This window comes from Podarcis tiliguerta, assembly GCF_965153285.1.
Source record: "Podarcis tiliguerta genome assembly, chromosome: 11".
Classification (NCBI taxonomy): domain Eukaryota; kingdom Metazoa; phylum Chordata; class Lepidosauria; order Squamata; family Lacertidae; genus Podarcis; species Podarcis tiliguerta.
The window spans coordinates 9,558,123-9,573,151 of record NC_139544.1 but is presented as its reverse complement, the minus strand read 5'-3'; the positions used below and the strand labels follow the sequence as shown (position 1 = coordinate 9,573,151).

At 43.8% G+C, this 15,029-nt stretch overlaps 1 long non-coding RNA gene across 1 annotated transcript; it reads left to right on the top strand.

Annotated features, from left to right (window-relative positions):
• The first annotated feature begins 7,901 nt into the window (after positions 1–7,901).
• On the top strand, positions 7,902–14,652 carry LOC310660147. Its single transcript, XR_014503241.1, has 3 exons — positions 7,902–8,162; positions 9,079–9,218; positions 14,038–14,652. It is a non-coding gene; the product is annotated as an uncharacterized lncRNA (long non-coding RNA).
• Positions 14,653–15,029: the final 377 nt, after the last annotated feature.

Here is a 15,029-nt window from a genome sequence, read left to right as displayed (position 1 = left end):
ACAGGAGCTCACCCCATCGCGGGGATTCAAACCTTCTGATCGGCAAGTCCTAGGCTCTGTGGTTTAACCTACAGCGCCACCCGCGTCCCTTTGTGCAGTTAGTGTGCTGTAATTTCCCCATTAAGCATCTCAAAACAGCACACCATGAAATAGGAAAGGGTCATTACTCTGTAGAAGAGCATCTGCCTTGCAGGTTAACCCCTGGCATCTCTAGACAAGACTGAAAATGTGCCTGGTCTGAAGGTAGATGGGAAGGTAGCCCATCTAGGAGAAGGAAAACTCTGGTCCTAAACCTCTGCTGCCTTGTGGGATATCTTTGGGAGAAGAAAAAGCTAAGCAGTAAACCCAACACAGATCTGGAGTGGAGTCCCTAAGACAGCTGGATTGCCTCTTGTACGCCTCCTTCTGGCAGCTCCTGCAGCCAAGTTGGTACCAAACGTATTGCTCTGCTTTCCTTTGGACCACATCAGTGAGGCCAAGAGCGGAGTCTTGTCACCTGGGCAGCCCAGGGCCTCCATACACACTGGCCAGGCTTGTGCCCTGGGGAGATCACTTGAGTGCTGCTGCTGGCACAGCAGTTTGGCTTCACTCCCAGACCCACACAATGTTGTCTCTCGAGACAGAGGCTGACAAAATACTAACAATTTAAATCTGTGTTGCAATGCAAGAGACCTCTTGAGTACCGAGCACATATGATCCTGGGTGACTCATCCAGTCTCCTCTTGACATTTGAGCCATGCATCCCTTGGCAATTACTACCACCCTTCCTTGCCCCTGGTTTTCACTGCTTACACCATATCATGTAATGTTACAGGCAGGGGAGATACTACAGTGGTACCTCCGGTTACGAACTTAATTCGTTCCGGAGGTCCGTTCTTAAGCCGAAACTGCTTGTAACATGAGGCGCATTTTCATTCATGGCGCCTCCCACTGCTGCTCGCATCCCAGGGCAAAGGTTGCAACCGGGAGCATCTATTTCCGGGTTAGCAGAGCTCATAACCTGAAGCATTCACAAGGAGGACGGTACGTAACACAAGGTTCCACTGTACAGTGGTACCTCTGGTTGCAAACAGGATCCGTTCCGGAGGCCCGTTCGCAACATGAAAAGAGCTCAACCTGAAGCGCCATATCTGTGCAGGTGCGCAGTGCAATTTGGTGCTTGTGCGCATGCGCAAGCGGCGAAACCGGAAGTAACCCTTTCTGGTAGTTCCGGGTCGCCGCGGGACGTAACCTGAAAGAACATAACATGAAGCAAACATAACATGAGGTATGACTGTATTGCATTGGATTTTATGCTCAGTGCCCTGGTGTCATAGCAAAACTCTTTCAAAGAAAATAAAAATACATTGCACAGAAATGTTATGTGTTAACAAGAAATGCACTATAAGTTTGAATTAAAGGGGGCGGGAACAGGTTGACTCAAAACCTCGGCCTCACCAGCACACAGGAATCAACTGTATTGCACGGTTTGGATCAGAAATTACCCACCTTGAAATTATTGGCTTGTCCAGGAAATATAAGATTACAAACAACAAAGAATGGGCCCAATGAAATGCACTTCGTTATAACTGAAATGAATGCAGTTCTTTTTCTTCTCCTCCTCATTATTGTGTTTGAGGACAGAAATAGCTTTCCCTAGCCGCTTCTCATGTATTTGTTTTGAAAGTGATCCCAATACTAATCGTGATGTATTGTAGCTGCAGACTGCCATTCCCATCTCTTTAAGTACACATCTACGCTCTCTTTTCATTCCTCACAAAAGCCTTTTCCTTCTTTTGCTAAAAAATAGTATTGAATTCTATTTGTTATTCACATACACACACCATTCCCCAAACCAAAGAGGAGAAGCTTTGGGCTTCCCCAGAATATGTAATGGCTTTGTTTTCTATTTGGCTGTATACAAGGGAATAGTTTCTTTAGGTTGTATTGAACCAAGTCGAACTCAGAACAGATCTGTTAAAATAAATATCCTTAAGTGCATTCATGACAACCCTAGCGCAGATCCTGAATACTCTAATACACAGTGGTTTTCTTGTGCATTATTAAGACAATTTAACCTAAAATTATGTTCAACAAGGTGGGTGAACTATTATTAGTAGCATTATAAGGATGGCACGAGGGACGCGGGTGGCGCTGTGGGTAAAAGCCTCAGCGCCTAGGGCTTGCCGATCAAAAGGTCAGCGGTTCGAATCCCCGCAGCGGGGTGCGCTCCCGTTGTTCGGTCCCAGCGCCTGCCAACCTCGCAGTTTGAAAGCACTCCCGGGTGCAAGTAGATAAATAGGGACCGCTTACTAGCGGGAAGGTAAACGGCGTTTCCGTGTGCAACTCTGGCTCGCCAGAGCAGCGATGTCACGCTGGCCACGTGACCCGGAAGTGTCTGCGGACAGCACTGGCCCCCGGCCTCTTTGAGTGAGATGGGCGCACAACCCTAGAGTCTGTCAAGACTGGCCCGTACGGGCAGGGGTACCTTTACCTTTTTAAGGATTGCATGACATATTAAAAATGATTGAAGTCTCCACCTTACCAGGAACTGAAATTCATACTGGGCACAGGATAATTATAAAGCTGCATCCAAGTAGCAAATTGTTTTATTAAAAAGGTAAAGGTACCCCTGCCCGTAAGGGCCAGTCTTGACAGACTCTAGGGTTGTGCGCCCATCTCACTCAAGAGGCCGGGGGCCAGCACTGTCCGGAGACACGTCCGGGTCACGTGGCCAGCGTGACAAAGCTGCATCTGGCGAGCCAGCGCAGCACACGGAAACGCCGTTTACCTTCCCGCCAGTAAGCGGTCCCTATTTATCTACTTGCACCCGGGGGTGCTTTCGAACTGCTAGGTTGGCAGGCGCTGGGACCGAGCAACGGGAGCGCACCCCGCTGCGGGGATTTGAACCGCCGACCTTTCGATCGGCAAGCCCTAGACGCTGAGGCTTTTACCCCCAATATTAACTGAAAGGCTACCTAGTTCCCTACAGACCCTCACAGGTATTATGAGCACAGAGGGCACTGTTGATTTTATAACCATCAGTTTTTTGGGGGTGGCCTGGGAGAGAGCTTTCTCTGTGCCAGCCCTAAGTAGTGTAATAATAATAATAATAATAATAATAATAATAATAATGATGATGATGATGATGATGTACACCCCACCTATCTGGCTGCGTTTCCCCAGCTACTCTGGGTGGCTTACAGCACATATGAAAACATAGTAAAACATCAAACATTAAAAATTTCCCAATACATTCCCTCCTTACGATTTATATCTGGGAGAATAAAACTGGGTGTATGTTCAAAGCCCCTTCACGATACAGGTTTCAGTGAAGGTCTAACATTTGACACCCGAATTGTGTGTTTTCAGGACGCGCCCTATTCCTGTAGCTGTGATCTTTTTGTACTGTTTTTAATTATGAATTTTAAATTGTTGTAACCTGCCCTTGTACCTGCAGGTAATGGGTGAGAGTAATAAATGTGATTGTGATGACGACGGCGGTATCTGCACGCATTATTCCCCAACCACACATCTGAGGTGCTACATTCACAGGCAGAAGGGAGAACAACAGTACAGTGGTACCTCAGGTTACAGACGCTTCAGGTTACAGACTCCGCTAACCTAGAAATAGTACCTCAGGTTAAGAACTTTACTTCAGGATGAGAACAGAAATCGCGCGCCAGCGGTGTGGCGGCAGCGGGAGGCCCCATTAGCTAAAGTGGTGCTTCAGGTTAAGAACAGTTTCAGGTTAAGAACGGACCTCCAGAACGAATTAAGTACTTAACCCGAGGTACCACTGTACTAAGCCATATGATGGACTATAAATATTAAAAAATATATTAATATGAAGAAAGAAGCAAAGTTCAGTTTCGGACTGTATTCAGTCCAGGCATTAGTGCCTCTGTCAATTCACTCTGCATGTACACTTGGGGAATAAGCCACACAAGCAAAAAGAGACCTGATAGCTGGGGATGCCCACTGCCGGATTTACATATAAGCTAAACAAGCTATAGCTTAGGGCCCCACTCTCTTAGAAGCTCCCAAAAATTTAAAGGGGAAAAACCTGAATGCACATTTCCAAAATATAAGATAAAAAACAAATAAAATAAAGCCTACATACAGCAACAGTGTTTTGTGTTGTGTAGGCTTCTACGATGTAAGTAATGGGCCCCGCCTGCTCGCCTGCTCCCTAAAATATCACTGGTTTGCTCATTTCTATATATAGGGTGCCTACATTCTGCATGGACTGGTTGCAGGGCTGAATATAGGTCAAGCTGTTGTACCTGTTATCTAATATTAAAGAGTGCTTCTAAATGAACTTTTGTTACTGCCAAATGCTAATGTGTTTGCATTATTTTGTTGTGAATAAAAAATCATTTTAAGTTAGCGCTTAATAATTCTTTCACTATTAATATACTTCTTCTTAATTGTATTTCACTATTAATATACTTCTTCTTAATTGTATTTCAGTTCAACAATCACTTTGAGAAAATACATATTTTGTTGTGTGCAAATGGCTTTAGATACCTATTAGGTCCATAAATTATCATATAGCATATACTCACAAAAAACAGCAACAATTTGTTGTTGACAAAGGACAGATGGACATATAAAGGGCCCCATTACCTTCAGTAGCTTAGGGCAGGCATCCCCACACTCAGCCCTCGAGATGTTTTGGGACTACAATTCCCATCATCTGTGACCACAGCTCCTGCTAGCTAGGGATGATGGGAGTTGTAGTCCCAAAACATCTGGAGAGCTGAGTTTGGGGATGCCTGGCTTAGGGCCTCATCAAACCTAAATCTGGCTCTGGGGGAGCCCAGACTCCCAAAAGCTTGGCTTGGGAAGGATCCCTCATGCCCAGGCCATTGGGCTCCCCCTTCTTTAAAGTACTGTATCATATGTTTCTGCTTTCCTTGCATCCGCACAGTACTGTTTTCATTTGTGTTATAAAAAGGACATGAGACAGTTGTGAATGTCTCAGTCCTTCTATGCCTTGGGGAGCTGCATGGAATCCAGACACTGCTCTTTTTGTTTACTCTCCCTGAATACTGATTTAAGTGTGTGTGTTGCTTATCCCAAAGCCTCAGGCTTCACATAAAGATGTGTATGTACAGAGTGAAATATACTCAGAGTCGCAAAGTGATTTCATGCTCTTTATTCAGCTCATAGTGGTGAGGAGGAATGAGTGAATGTCCCCTCAAAGTATCTGCTTTATATACATTATTTACACCATGGGCTGCACCTGATTGGCTAATTCTGGAATTCTACTGTAAGCCAATCCGGTTGTGGATTCACTTATATCTGGAGCATGATTGGGTGGTTCCTGCCAACCAATCATACTGCTGCATTGTTCTAGGACCAATCAGACTGCTGCATTCTGAATCCTATTGTTCTAGGACCAATTAGACTGCTGCAATTTGGATCCTATTGTTCCAGGACCAATCAGACTGCTGCAGTTTGGATCCTATTCAACTCAGTACATAACACCGAGCAACATTTTACATTTAGGTTTGGGGAAGAGAAGAGAATTAGCTGCAGTTAGAAAAACTGGGGTGCGTGCAGCCTGCGGGTATAGTTGGATCAGCTGCTGCTGGGGAATCTGCCATAGGAATGCCTGTTTACTTCCGCTAACTTCTGCTAGTAAGTAACACAAAGATTAACAGAAGCCACTTCCAGGCTTTCACTATTTTGCAGGCAGAATTCAAGTGCATACTAGCAAGTTCATACTGCACAACCATAGCTGTCAACTTACAGATTTGAAAATAAGGGACCAGCAGCCAAAATAAGGGACCTGCAGTCTCATCTCTTCCAGGCACTCCAGTCTTCCTGTCCTCCTGCAGTCTGGTCAAACTCATGCTGGTAGCTTCCAGAACACTGTCCAACCAACTTTGTAACCAGAGGTTCAACTGAATAGAAGCTGAATCACATGCACCACAAGGCCTATGCAGCCTCAACTTAAGATGGCTCCCCGGCCTGGCTTTGCACTGCAAAGTTTGCAGCAGCACGTGCAACAAAATGGCACCCAGCATTCAAAAAACCCCTCAGCTTGCATTAACTAGCCACACACAAGGCATGCAAGCTCCACCCCCCCCAGTCGTTCTTAGACTTCTTATTGGGTGAGCAACACAGGCAAGCAACAAAGTTGGAGCCTCCCTCCTCCCTGGCTGGCAGGGAGGGAGGGAGAGGAGCTGCTTCCTTTGAAATTTAAGAGACATCATTTAAGGGACATTTAAGGGACATTTAAGGGACACCCATCAATAAGGGATAGCAGCGGGACATGGCGCTGGAATAAGGGACTGTCCCTTCAAATAAGGGACACTTGACAGCTATGGCTGGGTCAAAGCAAATGTCATCCTAAGTTTTCCATTGCTTCCCCACCCATCGTTTTCCTTACCCCCCCCCCAAAAAAAAGTCTGATCTTTGGGGGGAAAGCTTCAAATCACTTTTAATTGGACGGCTTAAATTTGCTGGGATGTGACTGAATCCCATCCACAAATAGCAAGAGTCTGGAACCGCCCAAAGTCTTGGCAAACACAGTTGTCCTGGTCACTTATGTCATCATAAGTGAGATCCATTATTTAAGCTTCCCCAAAAATTTGTGGGCATTCAAAACATTTCGCCCAGACTTACCTCCACTTGCACACCCCCCCAGCTGCTTTTGAAATTCTCTCTTTTTTTGCAAATTATTTTTATCGGTTTTACATATAATCACATTACGTAACATCGTACCCTCTTATTTTATCTCTGTGGCTCAACTGAGCCTAACAGCTTCCCTCCCTCCCATCTGATGGCTTACAAAAATTAAACTTTACATCTTTACATTTCTCTTCGTTTCCTATCCTTGTTATATCATTACCTAAAATATCATATTACTCAACCTGAATAGGTAGCAATTTCAACTTACAAATCTTCAGATAAGCCTGCTAATGATGTTAATTGCTTACAGTTGTCTTGCAAATATAATATAAATTTGTTCCAGTCCTTTTGAAATATTTATATTGCTGGTTCCAGATTCTTCCCATCAGTTTTGCCAGTTTTGCAAAGTCCATCAGCTTCATCTGCTACTCTTCTTTTGTTGGTAACACCTGTTGTTTCAATCTTTGGGCTAACAAAATTCTTGATACAAAATAAAAAAAAAATCCCTCCAGCAGCACCTTAGAGACCAACTAAGTTTGTTATTGGTATGAGCTTTCGTGTGCATGCAAATAACAACTTAGTTGGTCTCTAAGGTGCTATTGGAAGGAATTTTTTTATTTTCTTTCAACCACGGCAGACCAACATGGCTACCTACCTGTAACTAAAATTCTTGATGCAGTTGTTGCATATAAGAACAATTTTTTTATCTTGTCTCAGTATCTCTCTACCCACTATAAAGTAAAGGTAAAGGTACCCCTGCCCGTACGGGCCAGTCTTGACAGACTCTAGGGTTGTGTGCCCATCTCACTCAAGAGGCCAGGGGCCAGCGCTGTCCGCAGACACTTCTGGGTCACGTGGCCAGCGTGACATCGCTGCTCTGGCGAGCCAGAGCCGCACACGGAACGCCGTTTACCTTCCCGCTAGTAAGCGGTCCCTACTTATCTACTTGCCCCCGAGGGTGCTTTCGAACTGCTAGGTTGGCAGCGCTGGGACCGAGCAACGGGAACGCACCCCGCCGCGGGGATTCGAACCGCCGACCTTTCGATCGGCAAGCCCTAGGCGCTGAGGCTTTTACCCACAGCACCACCCGCGTCCCCTACCCACTATACCAAATAGAAAATTTTCTGGTTTTTAAAACAAAAGTGTTTTTTAAACATTTTCTTTAACTCACTATATATCATTTCCCAGCAGGCTTTTACCTCTTTACATTGCTTTTTGGAATTCTCACAGGTTTGCCAAAAGGGGGGGCAGAGTTGCTACACTACCCCGCCGAGTACCCAAACCTAAGCCGTGCATTTATACAGATTGCAGTGTAATTTTTCTGTCTGTCAGTGTGTTCTACGCCTGCAGCTACCCTTATGAGCATCGTCGCCGAAATCTGTCCATTAATCACTCTTCGCTGTTTGCTTATTGTGCTAAAGATATATCCTGCATTGAACGCTTTGCGGAGAGAATCAGAATAGCTTGAAACACTTCCCTGACGTAGCCCATTTGTTCAATCGCTGAAAACACATCATTGATCAAGTTATCTACCTGAGATGGTGAGCATATTAAATCACTTGAACTTCATTTGCATGATGACTCTGCTAAACATACAGGCCTTTCCAGCAGTTTGAATGACACACTTGCAATTGCTATTTATAATATATATTAAAAAAAAAATGCACAGGAAATGAATTGCTGGTTCTTATCCGTTTCAAATTAGATTCAGGACATAACTCTGAGGAGAGCACACCTAGCCGTGGTTTACATTCGTCTCCCCAGTAAGCTTTTTAATCAAAAGTAATTTGGAGTTAAGCATATTGAAGCGTGTTTCATTAGCTGCGGATGGCATTTGATTTATTCATATGCTCCGCAACATATGCTGCCTGCGCTTTTGAAGCGGCAACGTTTTCGATTGTAAATGAGGGCTTCTGCTTTTTGTTGACGTGCTGGCGCGCTGCCTATTTTCATTCTGACTGGTGCGTAAGGCAGAAAACCAACAGCACATCTCTGTACTGACAGTCCGCAATATTGCGTGCTTGGGGGGGAACAGTGAGAGCACAGCAGAACGCCTTTGGAGAACATTGTCGACCATAAGGATGCTTGTGTGATTGAGTTCTCTCCTCTTCCTTGTGTTTGAGGTATCAAATACTTGCACCTAGGCTGCTTAATTCCTTGAAAACCTTCAAAGAATCCCTATCAATCATTTTTTTGCAACGTGCTACCGGTATCACAAATATACAGTTTCAGAGAGAGCGCGGGATGGTATCCACTGAAGATGAAATGACAGGATAGTTTAGGTGCTGTTCTTAAAAAAGAAAAGTATATTTTACCAAGGTGTCAGCTGAAAAAGACTGATATGAAGCAGTGCACAGCGCAGCCAGTGCTCTTTTCAAGGCAGCCAAGGCTCTTTTCAGTGTAGCCCTGCAAACTTAACATACTCGCTTTCTGATCATTCTGCGCTGTTTTTCTTAGCCTTCCTTCTCGAGATTCACTTTGTTCTTTTCACCTGACACCTGTACAATCCGTGTAGAGAAGGGGTGGGCTAACTTCTGCTTGTATTATCTGCTTTGCTGCTTTTCACTACACCTCCAAGATTTACCAGCTGGAGCAAGGTGCAATATAGGGACTCAGGTGGGAAGGATTTCTGGTTTTTTAATGATTTAACTGTGGTATGGCCTAATATGTTTTAAAATATCTCTAAGCAGTGTTCAAAAAAACTGAAGCAACAACAGATAACGTTAACAAAAGATTGCAAAAATACAGTTACATATAAAACGTTACATTAATGCAAAGTTACTAATACAGTGGTACCTCTGGTTAAGTACTTAATTCGTTCTGGAGGTCCATTCTTAACCTGAAACTGTTCTTAACCTGAAGCACCACTTTAGCTAATGGGGCCTCTCACTGCTGTTGTGCGATTTCTGTTCTCATCCTGAAGCAAAGTTCTTAACCCAAGGTACTATTTCTGGGTTAGCGGAGTCTGTAACCTGAAGCGTATGTAACCCAAGGTACCACTGTATATAAAAATCAGTATCAGTTCATTTTCTTTTTTACTCACTCCCTCTCAGCCTCTGGGTTCTCACCCAGGATTCAAACAAACTCTCCATTTACCCTCAAAAGTCTCACAAGTTTGGTCTTCAAGTGTTTGAATAGGACTGTGAGATTCTTTATTAGGAGACAAGACTACTTATTTCTCTATCTGAGCAATCCCAAACAATTTGCAAGGGACTTAGGGGAAGCCTGTTTGGAATGTCATCTTTAGAGGGAAGAATGAAATACAAGGGGCAAGGCCTTCTCGGTTACAGCCCCAAACATTTTGGAATGTATTGCTCAGTGAAACATGTCAAAATCCCTCTCTGCTTATTTTAAGAAGACTTCACATATATTTATTGCTTGGGCAGGGTTTTCAGAACCTATAAGACTAGTTGATCAATAAATGCTTGTAAACAGCCCCATACCCTCCAACATTTCTCTGCTGAAAATAGGGACATCCTAAACCGTCATCATTATCATTTTATTATTTATACCCCATCCACCTGACTGCGTTGCCCCAACCACTCTGGGTGGCTTCCAACATATTTATATATAAATATAATAAAATATTAAACATTTTTTAAAAAAACGTCCCCATACAGAGCTGCCTTCAGATGTCTTCTAAAGGTTGTATAGTTACTTATCTCTTTGGCTCGGGGGGTCACATAACTCCATACCACCCAACATTTATCTGATGAAAATAGGGGCGTCCTAAGTAAAAGCAGGACATTCCGGGATCAAATCAGAAACCAGGATGGCTTCTGTAAATCTAGGACTGTACCTGGAAAATAGCAGCCCTCTGGTTAAGTCCTAGCTTCAAATACTTATTTGTAAAAAGGTCAGGTACCTACTACCTCAAAAGGAAGTATGATGCAAGAGTGAAAAAGGCCTCATCTCCATCTTGACCATTTCAGATTATCATAGAAAGCTTCGCATTATTGCAGATAATGGCAAGGCTGAGCTACATAACAGGATTTTGGATGATATGCAGCTATCAATGGCTATGAGTCATAATAAAAAGGTATCCCTGCCCATACGGGCCAGTCTTGACAGACTCTAGGGTTGTGCGCCCATCTCACTTAAGAGGCCGGGGGCCAGCGCTGTCCGGAGACACTTCCGGGTCACGTGGCCAGCGTGACATCGCTGCTCTGGCGAGCCAGAGCCGCACACGGAAACACCGTTTACCTTCCCGCTAGTAAGCGGTCCCTATTTATCTACTTGCACCCGGGAGTGCTTTCGAAATGCTAGGTTGGCAGGCGCTGGGACCGAACAACGGGAGCGTACCCCGCCGCGGGGATTCGAACCGCCGACCTTTCAATCAGCAAGCCCTAGGCGCTGAGGCTTTTACCCACAGCGCCGCCCGCGTCCCATGAGTCATAATAGCTGCATACTAATTCCAAGGCAGAGGCAGTGTGACACTGGACACTCATGCCTGGAGTAAGGCACTGCTTTGTTTAAAAAGCTATGTTGTTTACAAAGCTATTGTACACTACCAACCTTACTGTAGGCTTGTGAAACATGGACCACTTATAAACGCCATCTCCAACTCCTCGAAAGATTCCATCAATTGTGTCTCTGAAAAATGTTGCACATCACTTGGTAAGTGTACTGGAAGAAGCAAAGATCGCCAGTGTTGAAGCAATGATTCTTCAACATCAACTTCATTGGACTAAAGAACTAGATAAAATAGCGGTCAACTGCAAAGGGGATTTGGATACTGTATTTAATTTGGCACATCTTACCTGAGAATCTTCTGCTATTCTATTCTATTTAATGCAACAAATAATTTTAGTAGCCGTGACTATTATTTTATTTATTGTATGTCTGGTGCCCGGTGACTTTTTTGGTTGTTGCTGTTGTTGTTGTGTTTGTTTGTTTTTTTGTTCTCCTTCTGAATGATGCCATGGCCCATGGCTAGTGCAATAAAAAGTTTAATTGGAATAATTGGAAGCTTTGTTGGACTGGTCATGTTGTGTAGATGCCTGATGATCGTCTTCCAAAGCAACTACTCTATTCTGAACTTTAAAATGGAAAGCGTAAGGCTGGTGGTCAACAAAAGAGGTTTAAAGACTGTCTCAAGGCAAATTTTTTAAAATGTGGTATAAACACCAACAATTGGGAAACACTGGCCTGCGAGCACTCCAATTGGAGAACAGCCTTTACCAAAGGTGTTGTGGGCTTTGAAGACACTCGAACTCAGGACGCAAGGGAGAAACGTGCTAAGAGGAAGGCACGCTTGGCAAATCCACACCGTGATCAACTCCTGCCCGGAAACCAGTGTCCCCACTGTGGAAGGACGTGTGGATTCAGAACTGGCCTCCACAGTCACTTATGGACTCATTGTTAAAACAATCTTACTCAGCTACAAGTGATCGGCAGAGAAAGAAGAAGGCACTACTGCCTTCAGGCCCTGCTTATGTGGACTTCCCAGGGGCATCTGGGGGTCCACTGTGGGAGACTGGATACTGTGTATTGTTGCTGTTTAGTTGTTTAGTATTGTCCGACTCTTCGTGACTCCATGGCCCAGAGCACGCCAGGCACTCCTGTCTTCCACTGCCTCCCACAGTTTGGTCAAACTCATGCTGGTAGCTTCGAGAACACTATCCAACCATCTCGTCCTCTGTCGTCCCCTTCTCCTTGTGCCCTCCATCTTTCCCAACATCAGGGTCTTTTCCAGGCAGTCTTCTCTTCGCATGAGGTGGCCAAAGTATGGGGGCCTCAGCTTCAGGATCTGTCCTTCCAGGGAGCACTCAGGGCTGATTTCCTTCAGAATGGAGTGGTTTGATCTTCTTGCAGTCCATGGGACTCTCAAGAGTCTCCTCCAGCACCATAATTCAAAAGCATCAATTCTTCAGCAATCAGCCTTCTTTGTGGTCCAGCTCTCACTTCCATACATCACTACTGGGAAAACCATATATGGACCTTTGTTGGCAAGGTGATGTCTCTGCTTTTTAAGATGCTGTCTTGGTTTGTCATTGCTTTTCTCCCAAGAAGCAGGCGTTTTTTAATTTCATGACTGCTGTCACTGTGTATTAGATAAGCCTTTGATTAAATGGTCCCGATCCAGTGGGGATCTTAATTTTTCCTGCATCACATGACTCCTGGGCTCTCGCACATCCTGGTTTGTGTTATCTGTTGCCACCCTTTGAAATGTTTGCCCCCTTTTCCTGTGTTTCTTTTCGCTGCTAATTTCCTGGTGCTTAAGCTGTAAAGCATAATTGTTTAGTTGATTGTTTTTATATAGCTGCTATCCCCTTTTAATTAATGATTGCAGTTGCCCTTTCACCATAGTCCAGATATGGCTGCTCTAATACAAGGATGATCCTGTTAATACTGCAAAGATCCATAAAGTTTAAAAAGCAATTTTGCAAAATCACCAGTTCTATGAGAGCATATCTGTTAATATAAAATATGATCATATAAAATATTCATTTTGCAACATAATCAGGACTGATTGAATTAATGGCTTTGTGATGAATTACTCCCATATACTCTCCACCAGCAAAACTGGTGGGAGAACTTAAACTTGCCCGGCTGTGTAGAAGGAAACATCTTGTTAACAAAGAGCACCATCTAGTGGGTTTTTCATATTGCAAAAGCTGCACATATATTTTGTCATTCATTTATAATATGAAAGCCTTAAGTGATGTAACTATGGTCAGAGGATCATAGACTTGTGGAACTGGAAAAGACCCTGGGGGTCATCTAGTCCAAGCGCTGGCAATGCGTATCTCAACACATGGTCTCCCATCCAGTTTGAAACCATACCAGACCCTGCTTAGCTTTGCAAATCTGCTAGCAGTTTTATTGCTGCACCACCAAGAGCAAGGGCTTATGCATACTGACCATTCCCCTCTCTTTCCTCCAATCAGACTGCAATTTGAAGCTCCATGTCCGAGCACCGTTTTTATGCTCCAGAGCTTTGCCTGAAAAAAACCCACTCTCTGAAGCCCAATCAGAGCAAACATCCGCCCACAGAAAACACCAAATTGATGTTTGCTCTGATTGAGCGCTAAAGAGCGGGTTTTCACAAGGAAAGCTCAGGGCAAATCAAAAAATAAAAAATGCTCAGGCATGGAGCATTAGAGCGCAGACCTCTACAACCAAGAGCCCAGGATGTACGGGCAATAGTTTCGGCAATATATTTATTTATTTTATTCATTTATTAAATATCTAGATCACCCTTTACCTGAGCATCACAGGGCAGTTTACAATAGAACTGATAGACGCTGTTGGCAGAATATTCATATTCTTCCCTCCCTGCTCATCTCTGGTTTAATCTAACAGGGTCTGTGCTGTTTTGAAGCTGGATTGAATTTGGACAACATATTCTTCCAATGAAATACCATGTTTAAGTGGCCTTATTGCAATGTATTTTGCATCTTTTCTTCTCCCCAGATCCTATTAAATGGGTGCAATGGGTCAAACTAGCACCTGAACTTTAAACAGACAATTCTGCTGCCTGTGCCTGTGAAGTTTTACTGGGATACCTCAGCTGATACCCACAAGTTTTGAAGAAAGCCAAGAGTGATGTGAAAAGCACATTATAATGCAAAAACTCCCTTGAATGGTCCAGGGAGACATTGCATTGTGGTGTGTGTTTACATCAGGCTTCCTCAACCTCGGCCCTCCAGATGTTTTGAGACTACAATTCCCAGCATCCCTGACCATTGGTCCTGCTAGCTAGGGATCATGGGAGTTGTCCATATGGCAGCCATCTTTCTTCCATACAATATCTTGGAGACAGATGGGCAGACAAGAAAACATCATGTCACATCATTCCTAGGGGTATTTACGGCCCCATTTTCAATGCATGTAGCAACACAGCCCCTTAAAATTTGTTTTTAAAGGCAGCCATCAGACCACCACGCAACAGTCAACGTGGAATGAGGGGAGATGATAGGATGGACTTTAAAATGATCACATTTGATAGTATGACGAACTAAAATTAGATAGATCTCTAACTCAGGAACGCTGAACTGCTAAAATGGACGGCAATTTTGTGAATCAAATGTTTCAATCTGTTTACCTGAAAAATTGATTTGCCTTTCAAATCATGAAATAATAAAACAAAGATGTCATCTTTTTCCTTAGTTGTTTTTTTTTTTATGACATCTTTTAATTTTGTAAGCATGGAGGAAAAGGTGGGAGTGTCTCTGAGTGTTTGTAGTTTACATTGTAATTGCAGAATCGTTTACGAGTCCTGGTGGAAGAGGGAGGAATGACAAGATTTTAATATACTAAGATGAGTAAACATGAACAGCCCTGGGGGGAGGGGGGCATCCAGTATAAATCAAACAAATGTGACAGAAAATTCATCAGGGAAGAAATAATATAATACCTGGTGATATCAATTTCATTGAGTCTAGCATCAGGCACAGCAGTGCTTT